The sequence below is a fragment of the Aquarana catesbeiana genome, linkage group LG01, assembly GCF_042186555.1.
Source record: "Aquarana catesbeiana isolate 2022-GZ linkage group LG01, ASM4218655v1, whole genome shotgun sequence".
NCBI lineage: Eukaryota > Metazoa > Chordata > Amphibia > Anura > Ranidae > Aquarana > Aquarana catesbeiana.
The window spans coordinates 818,311,683-818,335,500 of NC_133324.1; the positions used below are offsets into that span (position 1 = coordinate 818,311,683).

Here is a 23,818-nt window from a genome sequence, read left to right on the forward strand (position 1 = left end):
TTACCAGTAGTGAAAAGTGGTTGTAAAGGGTTTACAACCACTTTAACAATAACTGAGAGACCTTCTGGACAAGCAAAAAGTCACATAGGGGTCTATTTCCAAAAATATTTTAAAAATCTGCTGTGCGAATGCCTCTGCATTCACACAGTAATCGTAAAGAATCCTGATGTGTATTTCCTATGATCGTCAGCTCCATCTCGTGGCCATAATATTTTCCTGATTTCAATATTTCAGGAAAATACTGTATTAAGGCCACTAAATAAAGCTAACAGTGATAGGAAATGCACATATTAGACACATTGCATTATTCCGCAACGGCTGTGGGAACGCTGAGACATTTGCACAGCAAATTCTTTGTAAATAGACCCCATAGTATTGCAAGTATACGTACATGTACTATTTTAAACTTGCAATTTAAAAGTATTTAAAACAGTTAATTAATAATATTTATTTTTACTCTGTATTCCAAATGCTGCTTTTTTTTTTTTGAACATGTGACCAGCAGCAGAGGACTAGAAGCTCCTCCTGCTTATGCTTCCCTGCAGACAGGCTGGGAAAGATCTGGTCATGTGACAACCGTATATCAATTAGGAAAAAGGTACTTAGATGTTTTTTTTTATTAAAATAATTACAGTGCCATCATCCACAGCCAAATAGAAGGGTCAATGTAAATTAAACAGTGTGTGTTCATATTACTTTAAGCAAACTGCTAGCTAATGGTTGACTTTGCACAGGGAAGGGAAGCCAACAGCTTTACTCAGATTACCCACATTCAGCTCTGCCTTTTAAGACATCTTACTGGAGCAGCAAATGGAAAGTGAACAACAAAAGTTTCCTAAGGAGACACGTCTCCAGTTATACAGACAATTTATTATAATCAGAAGCATGTCTTCTCAAGTTACTGGAGTGGTTTACCAATTCATCTGATAAGAGTGACACTCCATCATTGCTTATACAGTATATTCCCAAAGTTAGATTTACTTTGTTATCAATCTCTATGGAATAACATACCCCATTCCTTTACTAGGCTGTTCTGAAGTATCTTTTCTTTAAAGTGATTGTAAACCCTCACCTTGTAAAACAACCCATTCAGTTTAAAATATAAATGAAAGGCAAAACATTTGTGTATAGATATAAAAAATAAAAAAGCATTAAAAACTCTTTTTTTCCCTTTCTTATAAGTGATCACATTCCTTCTTTTCTTAGTTGCATGAGAGCTGGGGGAGGAGACACAGCAACACAGAAGCACACTGAACTTCCCAGTGAATGACTGTGGGGAGGGGGGGGGTGCTCAGGACAAGTCTGACCACTGGAGAAGAGCACACTGAGTTCCCAGCATGGCTAGAGAACTAAGCACACTGTGCTGTCATGGCTAGTGTGGTCAGTTTTAAACAGGAAAGCAGAGGCACCGGCAGGAACACAAGGGATTTCACACAAAGGAAGCAATACAAAGAGAATTGTATTGACACCCGCAGCAGATCGCAAGGGCAGTGTGATTGCAATGCAGTACAGGAAACAGGATTGCGGCGTTTCCCGCACTGCATAAGTGTGAACCTAGCCTAAAGGTAATTCACATTTTGGAACATTTTACACGTGTTTTTAGAGTATAACATGTAACATGTTGCTGCAGAGCACATCCCCTGACCCCCCGTGTACGCGGGTAGGGATCCCTTTCGAGCCGCTGTCACATTTAAATTTGGCGCAGCTGTGCGGGGTTCTGGTTGCACATTCGCGTCATTTATTTAGAGAGATCTGTGACTGAATAAACTACAAGTCCTGCCTGCCACTGACAGATTTGTAGTTTCAATGGACTGGAAAAAGAAGAAAGATTATTACATCCAATAATCTACTTGGCAAAAGGGCCTATTCACACAGCCTCAGAGAGTGTATATTTCTGTGCCTGGGAATACAGGTGTTTGTGTACAGTAATCTATACAAATCTAAGACAGGCTGTGGCTGTAGGCTGGTAACCACACATCTGAGCGTTTACATGTGTACAGGGATGGAAGGGAGCTCCTGGATTCACACAGTTTGCATCGAGGCCTGCACATCTGTTCCTGTATGCATTTAAAGGTGCAGTTACCAGCATACAGCTGCACCCAGTCATTGATTTGTACAGGCAACTGTACGCAAACATCTGTACACCTGTATGGCCATCTGCACTTAAATAAGCCCTAATACTGAATAATCCCCAGACCAGATTTGTTCGATGCCATCTATTTTAAATTACTTGTTCATATAATGGCAGGCTCCAATGCCCAAACAAATATACAATCAGTAAAATTGGTAAACCTATAATGTCATCACCCAGTCTGTTCACAGCTGATTAAATATCTGAAAAACTGGCCATATTTGTCAGTTACATCATCCAGCATCCCCGACATACATTATATTACCAAAAGTATTGGGATGCCTGCCTTTACACGCACATGAACTTTATCCCAGTCTTACTCCATAGGGTTCAATATTGAGTTGGCCCACCCGTTGCAGCTATAACAGCTTCAACTTTTCTGGGAAGGCTGTCCACAAGGTTTAGGAATGTGTCTATGGGAATGTTTGACCATTCTTCCAGAAGCGCATTTGTGAGGCCAGGCACTGATGTTGGACAAGAAGGCGTGGCTTACAGTCTCTGCTCTAATTCATCCCAAAGGTGTTCTATCGGGTTGAGGTCAGGACTCTGTGCAGGTCAGTCAAGTCCTCCACCCCAAACTCACTCATCCATGTCTTTATGGACTTTGCTTTGTGCACTGGTGCGCAGTCATGTTGGAACAGGAAGGGGCCATCCCCAAACTGTTCCCACATAGTTGGGAGCATTAAATAAACCAAAATGTCTTGGTATGCTTACGCCTTAAGAGTTCCCTTCATTGGAACTAAGGGGCCAAGCCCAACCCCTGAAAAAAAAACCCCACACCATAATCCCCCCAGCACCAAATGATTTGGAGCAATGCACAAAGCAAGGTCCATAAAGACATGGATGAGTGAGTTTGGGGTGGATGAATTTGACCGGCCTGACCTCAACCCAGTAGAACAATTTTGGGATGAATTAGAGCAGAGACTGAGAGCCAGGCCTTCTCATCCACTTCAGTGCCTAACCTCACAAATGCGCTTCTGGAAGAATGGTCAAACATTCCCATAGACACGCTCCTAAACCTTGTGTACAGCCTTCCCAGAAGAGTTGAAGCTGTTATAGCTGCAAAGGGTGGGCCATTCTCAATATTGAACCCTACGCACTAAGACTGGGACGCCAATAAAGTTCATGTTTGTGTAAAGGCAGGTGTCCCAATACTTTTGATAATATAGTGTATATGGACAAAACTATATATTATCAATGACATCACTCAGGAATCCCAGATACTTTGTTTACAAATAGCAGCTAGAATCTGTCCATTGGTGGCATTAGTACAGTGGGCCAAAAACTTTGGGTGGTAGGTCTTTGTGGTGGGAAAAAAATCATTAGGCGGTGGGTCGCCATGCCTGGAAATGGATCTACTGTACAATGTAAATTATGCTGGATTTCACACAGGTCAAACTGCCCACAGGAAAATTAGATTCCTCCTGGCTCCAAGTTGCCAGGGACGGGCTAGTCCTGGGATGCAACGGAAGCCAATAAAATCTTCCTCACTCTCTTCTCTCTCTGCTTTCTATATCAGGGCAAGAGCAATAAGCTGTGAGGAAAAACTCTCTGCTGGGTGGCTCAAAAGGGCCGCTGGCGGGTGCTACAACTAAATACAGAGATTGATGAAGATATCAAAGACATAATGAACATGACATTTCCAGTCCAAGAGTCTGCCTAAAATTTTATATGATTTACAATTATTTTTATTCTGATTTTGTTAAATCGTATGGTCTTGATGTTTTACAATATAGATTCCTACTACAGATTCATATCATATTTCATTTAGTAGGTCATCTGTGAGGCACACATCCTAACAGAGCCCTTTGCCACACATTTTACTTGAATTTCCTTTACAGTGGTTCAGATAATATATTTCACACCTAGCTTCAAGTATTTTGTTTGCAAAAGCAATGTAAATCATACACAGTTCCCATGGATTTCTTTTTAAATACAATTTTTACCTTAATTTTAATTTTTTGTACCTCAGCGCTGTGGGTCTTCTTGGGCCCCATTTCAGCCCCTGCTATCTACATGCACTTGTTGTCATTGCTCTGGACCAGCTTCCTAATAATGACAATGTCTGCACAAAGTATACTTGCTGGCACAATGATCTATAGTCTCTAAAAGGGGAGCAAATGACATGGTGAGAACGCAGGACCACAACTGGGAAAAAGCTCAAGAATCATGAGGTATTTAAAATGATCAAAACAACTTTTAAAATGACATAATACGATAAATCTTCTATGAGTTTTAATCTCTTGCTGCCCACATAACACATTTGTTTGTGGCAAAGAGGGTGAGTGAGGGTGACCAAAGTTTCTGTGCTACTGTGACATCCAATCACAGTACCCCGTGGGCATAAAGACCCTGTTACAGTGACACCAAGGCTGGGCAGGAAGGGGTTAGGTAATTTGGTTTAGATTTACTCCTGTAGATGCACTCATGTGACTCCTTTTTAACTAGATTCCAACTGCCTGGACTGGCAGCTGGCTCAGCCTCTCAGCAAGCTGCTCGGGAAACTGAGCCAGCTGCTCCCGCCCCTTTCACAGCCGGCACTCCAGTGAGTGTTGAAAGGGCAGAACAGAGAGCCATCCACCAGCTCTTTGCAAACTGAATACTGAAAACTGATCGCTCAGTTCTTGGTGAAGTGTTAGCAGGGGATAGTTGCAGCTGGGATCAATGCTGCAGCCATCTAGGTGAGTATAATTGTTTATTTTTTGGGATTCTCCAAATTCTCTTTTAAAGTGGTTGTAAAGGCAAGACATTTCTACCCTAATGCATTTCCTGAATTAAAGTAAAAAAATGTCCCAGTAGTTGTATCGCCCCCTCACCTCCCTAAATAGTTCCCTGAGTCCTGTATCGATCCAGCACTATGCCCCTCTGCAGCAGGACTGGTTCTCTCCCTGCCCTCACAGGACACAGGGGCAGCAGCAGGAGCCATTGGCTCCTGTTGCTGTCAATTAAATACTGTAAGGAGGGAGCGGGGGGCGGGGCCGAGCTGCAGTGTGTGTCTATGGACTCATACAGCCCGACTCAGTAGCGAGTCCACAGGTGAGCCACCACAGGAAGCAGCTTCCTATGGTGGCTCATAGACTAGAGGAAGAGTTGAATGTGTTGACAGGGAACCCCAGAAGGGGAGGTTTGGGGCCTGCTCTGTGCAATACCATTGCACAGAGCAGGCAAGTATAAGGCCTCATGCATACTGGATGTTTTTTCTGCTGCTCCTAGGGGCGTTTAGAGACAGAAAAAAAAGCCCCAAACACAACTACATGTTATCCTATGTGTCCATGCACACATAGACATTTAGAGGAGTTTAGAGGCAGGGGCGTTTAGAGACAGAAAAAAAACCTACAGCCAGTGTGTCCAGGAGCAGCAGAATTTTGGCAGAAAAAAACACTTGATGCTCCTAAACCATAGTTGCCAACATTGTAAAAAATTTTTAGGGACACTTTTTTGGCCGAGTCACATTAGAATTAGGGGCGGAGCATGTGTTTGTAGGCATGGCACAGGGAAAAAATTAAAATGCACCGCACCGAAAAATGTGCGTGGTTTACGTGAAATAGTGGGCGTTGCTTAAATTGGCGTGGCTCAGAGGGGGTGTGGTTGGAGTTTGAGATGAATGAGGGATGGGGGGGAAAGGGGGGGAGAGGGATGTAGGGACAGCAGCCCCAGATCCTACACCACAATAGAAATATGTGTATTCCAGAGTTTAACAATCAGCAGATAAAGATACTCCAAACACCTGGTGTTAGCGCTTCAATAATCCCGACACCATGGTTGTTATGGTGTCAGGATGATTGAAGCGCATTATTTCTATTATTACATTGTAATATAAAATTAAATCATTCAACTCACCATAATGTAGAATCAGTGGGACCCCTGAGCGTGTCACCTGCCACGTCGCCTGCCACCAGCAGAGTCCGTCCTTGCATCAGTTGTCCCCAGCAGAGTCCGCCCTGGCATCAGGTGCCCCCAGCAGAGTCCGTCCTTGCATCAGGTGCCCCCAGCAGAGTCCGTCCTTGCATCAGGTGCCCCCAGCAGAGTCACCAGTGTCCCCAGCCTCAGTCCTTACATCAGTGTCCCAGGCAGAGCCATAGTTACCCCCCGAACATAATTACCCCCCTCCCCCTGTACATAGTCACCCCTCTCCCCCTAGTTACCCCCCTGTACATAGTTACCCCCTTGTACATAGTTACCCCCCTGTATATAGTTACCCCCCTGTGCATAGTTACCCCCTGTGCATAGTTACCCCCCCTGTATATAGTAACCCCCCTGTGCATAGTTACCCCCCTGTACATAGTTACCCCTCTCTCCCTAGGTACCCCCCTGTACATAGTTATCCCCCTGTACATAGTTACCCCCCCTGGGCATAGTTACCCCCCTGTGCATAGTTACCCCCCTGTGCATAGTAACGCTCCCGTGCATAGTTACTCCCTGTACATAGTAACCCCTCCCTGTACATAGTAACCCCCTCTGTGCATAGTTACTCCTCTGTGCATAGCTACCCCCCCCGTGCATAGTTACCCCCCCCCGTACATAGTTACCACCTGTACATAGTTACCCCCCCTGTGCATAGTAACCCCCCTGTACATAGTTACCCCCCCTGTACATAGTAACCCCTCTTTACATAGCAACCCCCCCTGTACATAGTTACTACCCTCCCCCCTGTACATTACAGTTACATTGCTGCTGGCCTGGGCTTTACACCGAGAGGGACAAGAGCAGAGTAAACTCCATGAGCGGCGCCGTGTGTTCAGTGGAGAGGGGAGGGGCCGATTCGTGCAGCTAGCCCTGGCTTTAGAATTGTGAAGAGAGAAGCCGATTCATTGGCTGCACAGATCGAGCCCCCTCCCCTCTCCACTGAACACAAGGGGAACAATCTAGCAACGGCGCTGGCTGCCATTTTGTTGGAGCCAGCGGCTGCAGAGCCAAACATTCCTGATTTCCCTGGACAAAATAGGCAAAATCCTGAATCCGGACGGCCTCCGATTGGGACAAGGGTCCCAAAATCAGGATTGTCCTGGGAAAATCGGGACTGTTGGCAACTATGCTAAACCACATATGTCAAACACAAGGCCCGGGGGGCGAATCTGGCCCTCTAAGCCTTGTCATGTGGCCCTCGCACCCAGTTTTGCAGCAAGATTGTGGCGGAACTCCATTTCACCACCTTCAGATCTCTGCAGGCACTCCCTGCAAGGTGAGGCAGAGCCACCTACACAGGGTGGTCCTAGTGCCAGGCAAGGTAGGAGAGAGAAATGCGAGGAAACTATGGGGTGGGGAGGTTGCACAGTGTGCACAGCGTAACCCTAAAGCCAGCCCTCTGTACACAGAACACCCCTGAACTCTGCACTCCGTACACAGGTCACCCCTGAACCCTATACTCTTTACATACAGTGCCTTGAAAAAGTATTCATACCCCTGGAAATTTTCCACATTTTGTCACGTTACAACCAAAAATGTAAATGTATTTTATTGGGATTTTATGTGATAGACTAACACAACACATAATTGGTTTTCAACATTTTTTACAAATAAATATGTGAAAAGTGTGACGTGCATTTGTATTCAGCCAATACTTTGTAGAACCACCTTTCCCTGCAATTACGGCTGCAAGTCTTTTTTGGGGATGTCTCTACCAGCGTTTGCCCATTCTTCTTTGCAAAACAGCTCAAGCTCTGTCAGCTTGGATGGAGAGCATCTTTAAACAGCAATTTTCAAGTCTTGCCACAGATTCCCAATTGGATTTAGGTCTAGACTTTGACTGGGCCATTCTAACACATGAATATGCTTTGATCTAAACCATTCCATTGTAGCTCTGGCTACATGTTTAGGGTCGTTGTCCTACTGGAAGGTGAACCTCCACCCCAGTCTCAAGTCTTTTGCAGACTCTAACGGGTTTTCTTCTAAGATTGCCCTGTATTTGGCTCCATCCAGCATCCCCACAACATGATGTTGCCACCACCATGTTTCACAGTGGGGATGGTGTGTTCAGGGTGATGTGCAGTGTTAGTTTTCCGCAACACACATTTGCTTTTAGGCCAAAAAGTTCCATTTTGGTTTTATCTGACCAGAGCACCTTCTTCCACACGTTTGCTGTTTTCTTATGGATTTCTTTCAACAATGGCTTTCTTCTTGCCACTCTTCCATAAAGGCCAGATTTGTGGAGAGCACAACTAATATTTGTCCTGTGGACAGATTCTCCCACCTGAGCTTCGGATCTCTGCAGCTCCTCCAGAGTTACCATGGGCCTCTTGGCTGTTTCTCTGATTAATGCTCTCCTGGCCCGGCCTGTCAGTTTAGGTGGACGGCCATATCTTAGTAGGTTTGCAGTTGTGCCATACTCTTTCCATTTTCGGATGATGGATTGAACAGTGCTCCATGAGATTTTCAAAGCTTGGGATATTTGTTTTTAACCTAACCCTGCTTTAAACTTCTCCACAACTTTATCCCTGACCTATCTGGTGTGTTCCTTGGCCTTCATGATGCTGTTTGTTCACTAAGGTTCTCTAACAAATATCTAAAGGTCTTCACAGAACAGCTATATTTATACTGACAAGAAATGAAAACAGCTCTAGTCAGATATCTCATAATGCATCCGACCTGCTGGCTCTGCATATAGGAATAAATCGAAGAAAGGCTGGATGGCCGTCCAGCCTTTTCTTCAATTTATTCCTATATTTATACTGAGATTAAATTACACACAGGTGGACTCTATTTACGAATTAGGTTACTTCTGAAGGCAATTGGTTCCACTAGATTTTAGTTAGAGGTATCAGAGTAAAGGGGGCTGAATACAAAGGCATTCAACACTTTTCAGATATTTATTTGTCAAAAAAAATAGAAAATCATTTATCATTTTCCTTCCACTTCACAATTATGTGCCATTTTGTGTTGGTTTATCACAAGGATATGCAATTAGCGGACCTCCAGCTGTTGCAGAACTACAAGTCCCATGAGGCATAGCAAGGCTCTGACAGCCACAAGCATGACATCCAGAGGCAGAGCCATGATGGGACTTGTAGTTTTGCAACAGCTGGAGGCCCGCTAATTGCATATCCCTGGTCTATCACATAAAATTACAATAAAATATATTTACGTTTTTGGTTGTAACATGAAAAAATGTGGAAAATTTCAAGGGGTATGAATACTTTTTCAAGGCACTGTATCATAATCCTGAGCTCTGTGCTCTGTACGTAACGCATTCTTGAGCCCTGCACTCTGCACATAGCACACCCCAGATACAACCGACCCTCTGAGGGTAACCTTACTACTGCCGTGGCTTAGAGTGAAATTGAGTGTGACATCTCTAGACTCTAAACGCATGTAAACGCGCCTAAGCACTAGGTGCGTTTAGCGCTTAAGCACAAATTAATTTCAATAATAATAATATTAATTATTATTATTTATTCTGGCCAATTAAATAAATTAACGCCCAAGTGCTTGACACGCTTAAACGCGTTAAATGAGTTTACAAGTGTCACGTGGTTTTTCTGCCAATACTCTGCTACCAAATGGAAAGGAATATAGAAGAGTTAGCAAAATGCCCAGTGTGCATGAGGTCTAACATATCTATTATCTTAATAAAAAGAAAAAGTTTATCCTTTACAACCACTTTAACCGTGCTTCAGTTGTCCTGTATTGCTGTGGGCACCAAAGAAACAGTGCAGGAATGTGGAATTTGTCTACCACGTGTCCTCGGTGGCTAAAACAATTGTGGGAATTGCTTATCTACAAAACGTGGGGAGTCAGAATCTCAGTTTCTCCTTGAGTGCCACAAAAGAACAAAGCACTCCACAAATCTATCACTGATTATCAGTGCTTTACACAATGATAACATAATAGCTTAGAAATAATATAACTACATACATGACAAAAACAAAGCAATATTGTTCAGCCACCAACACAGGCATGTGACAAGAGAATACTTCATTTATACTGAATAAGAACATTTTGCCTGCTAATAATACTAGTCTGTCTTCCATTGAAATGTTTAATGCATGTGTATAGCATTAGCATTGAATTGCTGTCATTTTTCACATCACCAACCTTGTATAAAAAGATGTTTTTATAAGGAACTAAAATTTACAAGCAAAAATAAGAATTTAGGTGGAGTCAGATGGGTTGATCTGTATCTTTTAGGTTCTCCTTTACTTTGGAGTATCATTCTTTTCACAACCTATTAAGGAGAGTGACATTCTTCACAATGTCTGTATAGACGCTATATCATATTGCAGCTCGCCAATCATTAGATTTGGTGGCTGCATCAGTTTTCTTTTCTTTGGCTTTTTTCCCCTCTGTTCTCACCTGGTGATCTGGCCAGTGACACACCTTCTGTATTAGTGAGACAACTATGGTGGAATGAGCACAGGAGGCACAGCAGACAGCAGCATTGTCAATCTGGGGGAGGATGGTAGTGTTAAATGTATTAGCAGATTTAGATACACTAGCAAATTGAACCCAAACTCCAGCTCACACTTTATAAGCAGATAGAGCAAACAGTTTTTCTTTTACTTTTGGGATAAATAAATAAAAGATGATCATTTTAATCACCCCTGCCAGTGTTAAGTGGTTTGCCTCATTCATGTAAACTGATTCATTCTGCTGGAGAGCTTAAGCTTGTGAAAAATAACAGACTTGCTGGCTGGATCACCTGATGAAAATAGAAGAAAGAACGCCTAAAAGAGAAAACGTATATAGCCATCACATCTAAGAATTGGTAGGATACAATATAATAAATGTTTGCTTTTGGGTTTAATACTGCTTTAACCACTTGCCGACCATCCACTGTCATTATACGTCGGCTGTTTGAAGTGGAATATTATTGTTATGTCAGCAGCTAGCTGCCATAACCCTGGTATCCAGTTCTTCAGCGGGCGGTCAGCTTTTAGATAAAAGTGGTTTCAGCATTTTAGTGTAAATATGAGATCTGAGGTCTTTTTGTCCCCAAATCTCCTATTTAAGAGGTCCTGTCATGCTTTTTTTCTATTACAAGGGATGTTTACATTCCTTGTAATAGAAATAAAAGTGACACATTTTTTTTTAAAGAACAGTGTAAAAATAAAGAATAAAAAGTTAAATAAATAAGAAAAAAAAAATTTAACTACCCCCGTCCCGCCGAGCTCGCGTGCAGAAGCGAACGCATACGTGAGTAGCACCCGCATGTGTAAACGGTGTTCAAACCACACATGTGAGGTATCACCGCCATCTGTAGAGCGGGAGCAATAATTCTAGCCCTAGATCTCCTCTGTAACTCAAAGATGCAACCTGTAGAGTTTTTTAAACATCGCCAATGGAGATTTTATAAGGGTAAAAGTTTGTCGCCATTCCTCGAGCAGGCGCAATTTTGAAGCGTGACATGTTGGGTATCAATTTACTCAGCGTAACATCATCTTTCAGATTATAAAAAAAATGGGCTAACTTTACTGTTGTCTTATTTTTTAATTCAAAAAATGTATTTTTTCCCCAAAAAAGTGCGCTTGTAAGACCGCTGCGCAAATACAGTGTGACAGAAAGTATTGCAACAACCGCCATTTTATTCTCTAGGGTGTTAGAACAAAATATATATAATGTTTGGGGGTTCTAAGTAATTTTCTAGCAAAAAAAAAACTTGTAAACACCAAATCTCAAAACGAGGCTCTGTCCTTAAGTGGTTAAGGCACATTCCAAATTTTGCAAACATTTTAACAAATGCACCTACAATAATAAAAAATTGTGCATTTATTAAATGTTTACAATTAAGCCTGCAGAGAACAATGCACAGGCTCCTGCATTGTTAACCCCTAGCCCCAGGTCCATACAGAGATAGGACCTTCGGTTTAAGGGCTGAAGGAATGAAACAATAGATTACAAGGGCAATGATGTCACCATGCTTTATTGAGAGTCCTTCTGCCATGGTGGAAAATGGGACTTGTAGTCATCCCATAGTCGGCCCATTCACAGATCTCTGTAAATGGGTGATGTGGCTGTGTGGGCAGAACAGGATGCTGCAGGGACAGGAACACAATGATGTGGCGTGGTGGTTTGAGGGTAGGGGTTGGGGAATGTTACCATTTCCGTGGTATACCCTAAATATGAGTGTAACATGGTCAGAAAGACACAGTATGTTTTTTAAGGCCTCGTTCTGATATGTTGCAGGCCTTACCACTCTGGAAAGTCATCCATATATGTTGTCTCCTCACCACCTGTTTTAACCCAAAAAAGGCTGCACTACTACAACGTAACTGCGTGCATGTCATGGCCATATATACTGTATATATACACTATATTATCTAAAGTATGGGGATGCCTGCCTTTACACGCACATGAACTTTAATGGCATCCCAGTCTTATGCCGCGTACACACGAGCGGACTTTCCGGCATACTTGGTCCGGCGGACCAGAGTCCGCCGAACAATCCGACCGTGTGTAGGCTCTGGCGGACTTTTTCCCAAAAGCCCGCCGGACCTAGATTTGAAACATGTTTTAAATCTTTCTGTCGGACTCAGTTTCTGGCGGAAAGTCCGCTCGTCTGTGTGCTGGTCCAACGGAAAGCCCGCTCGTCTGTATGCTGGTCCAACAGACCAGATACGACGCAAGGGCAGGGTATTGCATTTTGCGCTCGCTGCAATAGGAAAAACAAATTTTCCTATTGCGGCGAGCGCGGGGCATACCAGGCCCTTAGGTCTGATATGGATTATAAAGGGAAGCCCCTACGCCGAAAAAACGGCGTGGGGTCCCCCCTAAAATCCATACCAGACCCCGATCCGAGCACGCTACACAGGTTTTTAAAATAATTTATTAAACAGCTCCGGGGGGAGGGTCTTCCTCCGGCTTCGGGGGTCTTCTTCCGGCTTCGGGGGTCCCTCCGGTTCCTCTTCTCCCGGCGTCCGGTTGGTTCTTCTCCGCTCTCTCCGGCCTCTTCTCCCGGTGTTCCAGTTCTTCGGCCGGCTCCTCCGCTGTCTTCAGGCCGCTCTCTTGCCAGCGAAGTTCCGGACTTCTGGGCTTCTTGGCTTCTTGTCTTCTTCCCTCTTCTCTTCTCCAGATGTTGACACGAAGCTCTCTCCGGCTGGACTGCTCTCTGAGGGCTCCGTTGTGACTTATATAGGCGGAGACCCCGCTCCCTTATGATGTCACAGTCCCTGGGCATGCTGGGACTGTGACGTTTTAGGGGGCGTGGTCACCGTTGAGGGCATGCGGCCTGGTACGGTTCAGGAGGGGGGGCGCTCACTTGTCCCCACCCCCTTTCCTGACCGGCCATGCTGCGTGCTCGGATCGGGGTCTGGTATGGATTTTAGGGGGGACCCCATGCCGTTTTTTCGGCGTAGGGGCTTCCCTTTATAATCCATACTAGACCTAAGGGCCTGGTATGACCCGCGATGGGGCTCGCAAGGTGTCAATCTCACCGATAAAAGCGGCAAGATTGATTTCCTTTTCTAGTCCCGTCGCACCTGAGTCACGTTCAAAATGAACGGACTTGTCCATGTGTGGGCAAGTCCGTTCATTCTGAAAGTCCGCCGTAACTCCGGCGAAAGTCCGTCGGAAAGACGGATGGACTTAGCCCGCTGGAAAGTCCGGTCGTGTGTGGGCAAGTCCGTCCCTTTTAAAGTCCAGCGCACCTGGCGGACAAAGTCCGTCGGAAAGTGTGCCGGACCAAGTATGCCAGAAAGTTCGATCGTGTGTACGCGGCATTAGGCTGTAGGGTTCAATATTGAGTTGGCCCACCCTTTGCAGCTATAACAGCTTCAACTCTTCTCAGAAAGCTGTCCACTAGGTGTAGGAGTGTGTCTTTGGGAATGTTTGACCATTCCTCCAGAAGTGCATTTGTGAGGTCAGACACTGATGTGAACGAGGCCTGGCTCGCAGTCTCCGCTCTCCACTTTAAGGTGTTCTATCGGGTTGAGGTCAGGACTCTGTGCAGGCCAGTCAAGTTCCTCCACCACAAACTCGCTCATCCATGTCTTAATGGACCTTGCTTTGTGCAATGATCCAAATTATTTGGTGAAGGGGAGATTATAGTGTGGGGTTGTTTCTTAGGGGTTGGGCTTGGCCCCTTAGTTCCAATGAAGGGAACTCTTTAGGCATCAGCATACCAAGACATTTTGGACAATTTCATGCTTCCATCTTTGTGGGAACAGTTTGGGGATGGCCCCTTCCTGTTCCAACTCCTTTCCCATGCTGAGCGGCTGCCGTGCTGCATTGAGAACACAGAAGGTCGGCTGCTTAGCACAAGCACTGTTCAGAGATCGATTTGCATTTTCTCAATAAATGCAACGCATTCTGCGATTGGACGAGGTGGAGAACACTTTGCATTCATTAAGCTGATGCAAAGCGATCTCTGAACAGTGCTTGTGCTAAGCAACCAACCCCCTGGAGTAGTGGTGCCTACTACAGTAATTTCTAGCTTCTACAGGGATCCTACAGGTATGATATAAACATAGATATATTGGTCCAGAGGATCCGGCGCATCACAGATCACAGTTAGCGGCCGTTTACCACGTGATCGGTCCGTCAAATGACAGAGCGATTACTTGTAAACAAACAGGAGTCACGTCCGGTTCCTCTCCCCTCTCTGTACCGATCGGTACAGAGAGGGGAGAGATCAGATGCAGATACGTGACAATTCCAGCACTCATCCAGCCATCCATCTATCCATACTCAGCCATCCATCCTCATCAATACTCAGCCATCCATATCAATACTCAGCCATCCATCCTCATCAATGCTCAGCCATCCATCCTCATCAATGCTCAGCCATCCATCTTCATCAATACTCAGCCATCCATATCAATACTCAGCCATCCATCTTCATCAATGCTCAGCCATCCATCCTCATCCATGCTCAGCCATCCATCCTCATCAACCATCCATCCTCATCCATGCTCAGCCATCCTCATCAATACCCAGCCATCCATCCTCATCAAAACTCAGCCATCCATGCTCATCCATCCATCCATAGCAATACTTATCCATCCATCCATACTCAGCAATACTCATCCATCCATGCTCAGCCATCCCATCCATACCCAGCCATACCCAGCCATACTCAGCCATACCCAGTCATACCCAGCCACACCCAGTCGTACCCAGCCATACTCAGCCGTACCCATCAATACCCAGCCGTACTCAGCCATAACCAGCCATACTCAGCCATACCCAGTCATACCCAGCCATACCCAGCCGTACCCATCCGTACCCAGCCATACTCAGCTTTACTCAGCCATACTCAGCCATATTCAGCCGTACCAATCCATACCCAGCCGTACTCATACGTACCGAGCCATACCCAGCATACCCGGCCGTACTCAGGCATACTCATTCATACTCAGCCATCCCCATGCACAGATCATCCATCCCCATTCATGCTCATCCATGCCACATCAGTTCTCAACCATGCCACATCCATGCCACCAGTGTCTCACAAAAGTGTAATAGGTAATCAAATTAGATTTGACATTTATGCCCCTAGAACACCTGACGGTGCTCCCTGCATGTTGGGCCTCTCTATGTGGCCAGGCTGTGTAAAAGTCTCCCACATGTGGTATCGCCGTACTCAGGAGGAGTGAGAGAATCTATTTTGGGGTGTAAATTTTGGTATGTACATGCTATGTGTTAGAAATATTGTATAAATGGACATCTTTGTGTAAAAAAAACAATGCGTTTTCATTTTCTTTACACATTTTCCAAAAACTTGTAGAAAAAAATCACATGTTCAAAAGACTCATTATGCCTCATAGATTATACATTGGGTTGTTTTCTTTCCAAAATGGGGTCATTTTTGGGGCGTTTCCATTGTCCTGGTGCTCCAGGACCTTCAAAAGTGTAAGAGGTAATCAAGAAATTATTTGTATAATTTATGCTCCAAGAACGCCTGACAGTGCTCCCTGCATGTTGGGCCTCTGTATGTGGCCACACTGTGTAAAAGTCTCACACATGTGGTATCTCCGTACTCAGGAGGAGTAGCAGAATGTGTTTTGGGGTGTAATTTGTACTATGCATATGCTGTGTGTAAGAAATAACCTGTTAATATAACAATTTTGTGGAAAAAATACATCTTGATTTTGCAAAGAATTGTGGGAAAAAATTACAACTTCAAAAAACTCACCATGCCTCTTACTAAATACCTTGGAATGTCTACTTTCCAAAAAGGGGTCATTTGGGGGGGTATTTGTACTTCCCTGGCTTGTTAGGGTCTCAAGAAATGAGATCTGTCAGCCGTCAGTACATCAGGTGTGATTAATTTTCAGAGATTGGCACCATAGCTTGTGGACTCTATAACTTTCACAAAGACCAAATAATATACACCAATTTGGGTTATTTTTACCAAAGATATGTAGCAGTATAAATTTTGGCCAAAATTTATGAAGAAAAATTACTAATTTGCAAAATTTTATAACAGAAACAAAGAAAAATTCATTTTTTTTACAGAATTTTCTGTATTTTTTCTTTTATAGCGCAAAAAATAAAAAACCCAGCGGTGATTAAATACCACCAAAAGAAAGCTCTATTTATGTGAAAAAAGGACACAAATTTCATATTCATTCAGTGTTGCATGACTGAGTAATTGTCATTCAAAATGTGAGAGCACCGAAAACTGAAAATTGGTCTGGTTAGGAAGGAGTTTTAAGTGCCCAGTGGGTAAGAGGTTAAAGAGAAAAAAACATGTAAAACGCATAATGCATGAAAACTGCAAAAATGCATAAAAAACAAGGGTTTAAAAACACAAAATGCACTGCAAAACATGCCTGAAATCGCATCAAGTGCAGCCGCAAAGATGTGAACCTAGACTTATAGACTACAACTGAGCAGTATAGCTTTACTTACTCAATCATAAGCTGCCAAAGAATAAGATCAATTTCCAGAGCTAAAGATTTAATAATCTTTCATAGCCTTGTTTAGCATTGCTCATATTACATAATATAGATATTTGTAGTGACAAATACAGCTTTCTAAGGATCAAGTCATGGGTTGCAAATATAGGCATGTGGGAACAGGTATACATTTCTTCCAGGTGTGAGAATGCCCATTGAAACAGTTTGCATGTATTATATTGGATACTACCTGCACTGGTTTTCTAAAGGAATATATTTGCTTTTCCTGGTTCCTCACTAGACAGTGACACCCCCCCCCCCCCCCATCCCTAAACTCTCTTCAAAACCATAAAGATTAACGCAGCTCAGACTTTTGGTTAGGCACTATAAAATACATAATATACAGTATATACTTATATATAGGGAGGCATTGGCTGGCAGGATTGTGGACAGTGTGGCACAAAGGATTTTGACTACACATAGTTAGGGTCTCCAGGGTTTGTGTCTGTTATGGAGAAAACTCTGTGTAAATTGATGGCACCATACAAGTACCTGTAATAAATAAAATAAATAAATAAACCCCAAGCGCGTTTTCTCGTCCTCTGCTTCTACTGGATGTAAGGCTGACCACTAACAGAATATTAAAAAGGTACAGATGCTGTTTTCTTTTTGGGGGAACCATTAGGGGGCACCCTGTTAGTCAGGAACTGACATAATATATACAGTTGGTATGCATGTAGATGGTTCAGTGTCTGAGTCTTCACCCCCTTCTATCTAACATCACTTTGTATAAGCTCCCCCAATACCCTAAAGTTTATTAAAAATTGTTAAAGCATATAATAGGCTAGAGAGGAGTAGAGTTAATATTAGGCCCCTTCCATATGGTAAGCATGCTTGGATCCACCTATCTGTTTTTCAGGCAGATCTGAGTGGGCCACTCATTGACTCCTATGGGGAGGAGGATGTCAGCGGAGATGTGTCCGCTGACACCCGTCTGCCATCTGATCCACTAAAATCAGACATATGGCGATAGGTTCGCCATCCGTCTGGGCGGATCAGATGAGATCTGATGAAAACAGACATGCTGTCCGTTTTTGTCCGATCCCTCCATAGGAATCAGCAGGGCTCTGACAGGTCCCTCCCCGCTCAGTGTGCAGAGACGGACCTGTCATCCACCGGCCCAGCGGAGATCAAAGGAGAGATCGCCTGCTGAGCTGGCGAACTCCGCTGAAACGGATCTGCCTTGTGTGAATGAGGCCTAAGGCTGTGTTTCTCGATGATAGCTTCATTAACATTAATATCAAAGCATCAGGAAAATATTTAAATCAAGAGGGCACCTGGCTACTTGGTGATAGACCGAACACTTATAGCACAATACTCGTTCAGAATAAAACTACACATTACCTTGGGAAACCTAATTTCAGTATAGGCAACTCAACAAATTAAAAAAATAGCTTGAGCAGAAATGAAAACAAAAAAAAAGAATTACAGGAGACTTTTTATAGTAAAATTTGAACTGGCGCTCTTCACCATGCAGTTACTCACCCTAGGGTGAAGTCTTGTCAGTGGTTCAGTAATCAGCGGCTCACTGCATCAGGGAACTCTCACCACTTGCCAAACTGCTGTTATATTGCAGGACACATATTAGCAGAGAGATTTGCATGGCAAGATCGGCATCACATCTCCTAGTAATGGTTCTGCAGAATGATAAAGGATGATTAATCATAGATCCTCCTCCTGTACGATCCTTCAGTAAAGCACATCTATACACAGCATCTCAGTATTAGTCATTTCTTCATAATTAAGGAATTCAAGTTACATAATACTGCCAAATGATCATGAATGGGGGTCATTTTTGGAGATGGTGCAAGTTCCTGATGGTAATTTTGTGCATGAGAAACCCTTCATGTAGGTATTTGATTTCTATTCTGTGTGCATAATTGTTACGTTTATTAAGATGAATATTATTGCAAAAGGAAGGGAAGAAGAGGGAACAGGGAGTACGGAAAGTATTCAGAGCCCCTTAAATTTTTCACTCTTTGTTATAGCCATTTGCTAAAATCATTTAAGTTCGTTTTCCTCATTAATGTACACACAGCACCCCATATTGACAGAAAAACACAGAATTGTTGACATTTTTGCAGATTTATTAAAAAAGAAAAACTGAAATATCACATGGTCCTAGGTATTCAGACCCTTTGCTGTGACACTCATATATTTAACTCAGGTGCTGTCCATTTCTTCTAACCATCCTTGAGATGGTTCTACACCTTTATTTGGGTCCAGCTGTGTTTGATTATATTGATTGGACTTGAAAAGCCACACACCTGTCTATATAAGACCTTACAGCTCACAGTGCATGTCAGAGCAAATGAGAATCATGAGGTCAAAGGAACTGCCTGAAGAGTTACAAAACATTTCTGCTGCACTTAAGGTTCCTAAGAGCACAGTGGCCTCCATAATCCTTAAATGGAAGATGTTTGGGAAGACCAGATCCCTTCCTAGAGCTGGCCATCCAGCCAAACTGAGCTATCGGGGAAGAAGAGCCTTGGTGAGAGAGGTAAAGAAGAACCCAAAGATCACTGTGGCTGAGCTCCAGAGATGCAGACGGGAGATGGGAGAAAGTTGTAGAAAGTCAACCATCACTGCAGCCCTCCACCAGTTGGGGCTTTATGGCAGAGTGGCCCGACTGAAGCCTCTCCTCAGTGCAAGACACATGAAAGCCCACATGGAGTTTGCTACAAAAAACAATACAGTCTCAACAGTGAAGCATGGTGGTCAGCATCATGCTGTGGGGGTGTTTTTCAGCTGCAGGGACAGGACGACTTGTTGCAATCGAGGGAAAGATGAATGCGGCCAAGTGCAGGGATATCCTGGACGAAAACCTTCTCCAGAGTGCTCAGGACCTCAGACTGGGCCGAAGGTTTACCTTCCAACAAGATAATGACCCTAAGCACACAGCTAAAATAACGAAGGAGTGGCTTCACAACAACTTTGTGACTGTTCTTGAATGGCCCAGCCAGAGCCCTGACTTAAACCCAATTGAGCATCTCTGGAGAGACCTAAAAATGGCTGTCCACCAACGTTTATCATCCAACCTGACAGAACTGGAAAGGATCTGCAAGGAGGAATGGCGGAGGATCCCCAAATCCAGGTATGAAAAACTTGTTGCATCTTTCCCAAAAAGACTCATGGCTGTATTCGATCAAAAGGGTGCTTCTACTAAATACTGAGCAAAGGGTCTGAATACTTAGGACCATGTGATATTTCAGTTTTTCTTTTTTTATAAATCTGCAAAAATGTCAACAATTCTGTGTTTTTCTGTCAATATGGGGTGCTGTGTGTACATTAATGAGAAAAAAAATGAACTTAAATGATTTTAGCAAATAGCTGCACTATAACAAAGAGTGAGAAATTTAAGGGGGTCTGAATACTTTCCGTCCCCACTGTAGAACATTACTAGAGCGGTATTAAACCCACAAACAAAATCTATTTGATTGCAGCTCACAAATTGTTAGATGTGGAGGCTGCATTTGTTTTCTTTTTTTAGGCTTTTTTCCTTTATTTTCACCTGGTGATCCAGGCAGTGGACTGAGTTGTCCAAAGAAAGTAGCAGTTGGAGGGTTGAGACAAACCATTTAACACTTACAGGGGTGCTTACAATTAACAACATTTATTAATTAATGTAATGTAATGTAAAATTAGGACCTGAAATGGACCAAAAGACGCACAGGACTCTAGTGCAACCGGCTCCCCTTGCAGAAGTCACGTGACAAGTGACGCAACACATCAGGTGGAGCTGGTGACGTCTTTTCTGGTGTCTCGTGCATCGGAATTAGCAGTGAGGAGGCAAGGAGTTTATAGTTTGGATACATTATTTGCATTTATACAAGATGTGGAAAGTGTGAGTGCACAATCCTTATGTTTTAATAAATCGTTTTAAATGGCATTACGCAATGAATTTTTCTTATATATTTTTAGCAATATTGGAGTAATCGTTCCTTAAAAGAGAGTGTGTGTCCTTCACTATTGGAGCTGGTCATCCGGACTATCAAGGATCTTCCTATACTTTATAACAAGGCTTGAATAGACCCCCCGGGTGGGTCTTTATTTGAGGTGGGCAACCAATTCACTTAAAGGTGGTGGTGGTGACTGCACATCTGTTCAAGCACAAATTGGATTTACACTTATAAGTGAGAGGGATATCTGCTCACTTCAGAATCTTCACCGTTTTTGGACTTTTTTTGGCAGATTTTGGACTTATATAGTGTGCTTTTAATCAGTTGCACCTTAATATCAAGTTTTTGCACTTTATTCAGTTAAGGAATATTTACTAATGTTTTATATTGAATAAGAGCACAATTTTTTTGTATATCATTTATTATTTATGAGTGTGAGTTCATTTATTGAATGGTAGCAGCTGTTCTTTGTTCACTTTATTAATATCTCACAGTGTAAGGTATATTTGCATAGCAGCGCACAAGTTCTTTTCTATATTAACTTCTTATAAACTGTAGTTCAGCTTCAGTTTGTTAGCCAAGTCCATTTAAGGCTGGGTTTAGACTGGAGCACAGAGCTGCTCACAGCAATAGTCCAGTGCATCCCCATTCACCATTTCAGGTCCGATTTCAGCCCAAATTTTTTCATCTATGCCTTAAGATAAAAAAACCTTCTGTGTGCAGCAGTCCCCCTCAGCCCCCCCCCCCCCCCAATACTTACCTGAGCCCTCTCTCTATCCAGCAATGTGCACGAGTGCCTTAGTTGTCCAGGACTCTCCCTCTTGATTGGCTGAGACACAGCAGCGGCACCATTGGCTCCCATGGCTATCAATCAAAGTCAGTTAGCCAACCAGGAGGGAGGGGGTGGGGCCGAACCGTGGCTCTATGTCTGAATGGGCACACAGAGCTGCTTGCTGTGGGAGCACTCAACAGGAGGGAGGGGCCAGGATTACAGAAGAGGGACCTGAGAAGAGGAGAATCCGGGCTGCTCTGTGCAAAATCACTGCACACAGCAGGTAAGTATAACATGTTTGTTATTTTTAAAGAAAAAAAACGAGACTTTACAATCACTTTAAAATATATTCCCACATACTCCTCTGTTTTAGAGCACATCATTTAGAAGGAATAATGGTACATATACAGTGTGATGATGAAAGGCAACACCTTCAGACGAGACTGCTTCTTAATTCTATTCTCTGTTGTAACCTTCATAAAGGCCTTTGGATAGACTAGTCTATAAATTACCAGAAAATGAATGCAAAAAAACTTCCTTCTTTTGTTCTTATAATTGTACATTTTCTCAGTTTAAACATTTGAAAATATGGGTTTATGAGATTTTCAGATCATTGCATTCTGCTTTTATGTAGATTTTACCCAGCATCCAAACTATTTTGGAATTGAGGTTGTATATTACTGGAAAAAGTTAAGCAGAAAGGGGGCTGTACATCTAAAGGAGGAAAACAAGGACTTGTTGTAGCCTCCCTGGCGGTTTTCCCGAGTGTGGCTCGGGGTTCAATTTCAGCACCATTAGCGGTAACCCCAAGCCACACTTGGGTTTACATCTCAGGATCCTGGTGCAGTGTACTTACCTTGTCCCCAGGATCCTGCGATGTCCCCCCGCTGTGTCCGCGGGCTCTGTCCTCTGCCCGAAGCCTCTCTGTGCCGGGCTCCGTTCCCTGCAAGTGTTGTGACGCATGGGGGCGGAGCCTGGCGGCAAATTTAAAAATGTGAAAATTCATAACACATACAGTACACTGTAATCTTACAGATTACATTACTGTATGAAATTATTTCACATCGTGGGGAAATTCATTTTATTATTATTATATTATTATTTTTTATAATTATTTATATTTATTTATTATATTATAATTTATGATTTTGTGTTTCAAACTTCCTCATACCCGGGATATCTACTAGACTCTTGGTGGACAGATTTAAGTGTGTTATTGCTAAGAATTACAGGCCTACAATATAAAACGCCAAATCTATGCAAAACAATTGTACCGCTTTGAGACGCAAAAATCTGAAATAATCATACAGCCAGGGAGGTTAAACAAGTATGGAGGTTGGTAAAAATGTGGACAGGTAAAAATGACAGCAGTGTTTAGAAGACATAAAGAAAACTAAGAGAAAACAGGAAAAGAAAAGAGATAATGGGTACAGTGAAGAGAAAAAGAAAAAGGACAGAGAAAAATAGGGCGAGTGGGAATTTTTTCTGTCCATTTAATGCTTTAGAAGATTTCCATTATTTAAAAACTTTGTTAAAAAAAATAATAAATTGAGTTTTTTCCATTCTTTTTCTGGTAAATTCTAGACTAGTTTGTTCAAAGGTCTTTATGAAGGTTACAACTAGGGATGCACCAATACCTGTTTTTTAACCACTTCCCGCCCACGCTATAGCCGAAAGATGACTACAGCGTGTGCTCACATTGCCAGGAGGGCGTCCATGGATGTCCTCCCATGATCGCGCTTCCTACGCGCCCCCTGCGTGGCACGAATCTGTGATTGCTGTGGCCTTCCTTCGGAAACAGCTGATCACAGATCAGGGTAAAGAGCCCATCACAGCAGCTCTTTACCATGTGACCAACCACAGCTGATCACAGTGCATACAGGATTTGCCGGTTATCGGCAATCCTCTCCTCACACTGACAGTGCCACCTATCAGTGCCGCCTATCAGTGCCTATTGGTGCCCATCAATGCTGCCTATCAGTGCTCATCAGTGCCACCTCATTAGTGCCCATCAGTGCAGCCTCATCAGTGCCGCCTATCAGTGCACCCTTATCAGTGCACATCAGAAACTAAGATTTCCTTTTTTTTTTTTGTTTTGTACGTCACCATGTTCTTGATGTTTGGAATTTCCGACAACATTTGTGTGACTGTGTGTATGCAAGACAAGTTTGAACCAACATCCTTC

General features: G+C 43.3%; 1 protein-coding gene across 4 annotated transcripts in view; it reads right to left on the reverse strand.

The window, feature by feature from the left end:
- The window catches only part of CRACD (capping protein inhibiting regulator of actin dynamics), a 309,035-nt gene that overhangs the window by 187,151 nt on the left and 98,066 nt on the right, over window positions 1-23,818 (reverse strand). For 3 of the 4 annotated variants that reach the window (XM_073608409.1, XM_073608406.1, XM_073608407.1), the window contains exon 2: window positions 18,448-18,599. The exons of the other annotated variant lie outside the window; for it this stretch is intronic. The gene's annotated coding sequence lies outside the window, so the exon portion shown is untranslated. The remainder of the gene's footprint in view (window positions 1-18,447; window positions 18,600-23,818) is intronic. 4 annotated transcript variants of the gene reach the window in all.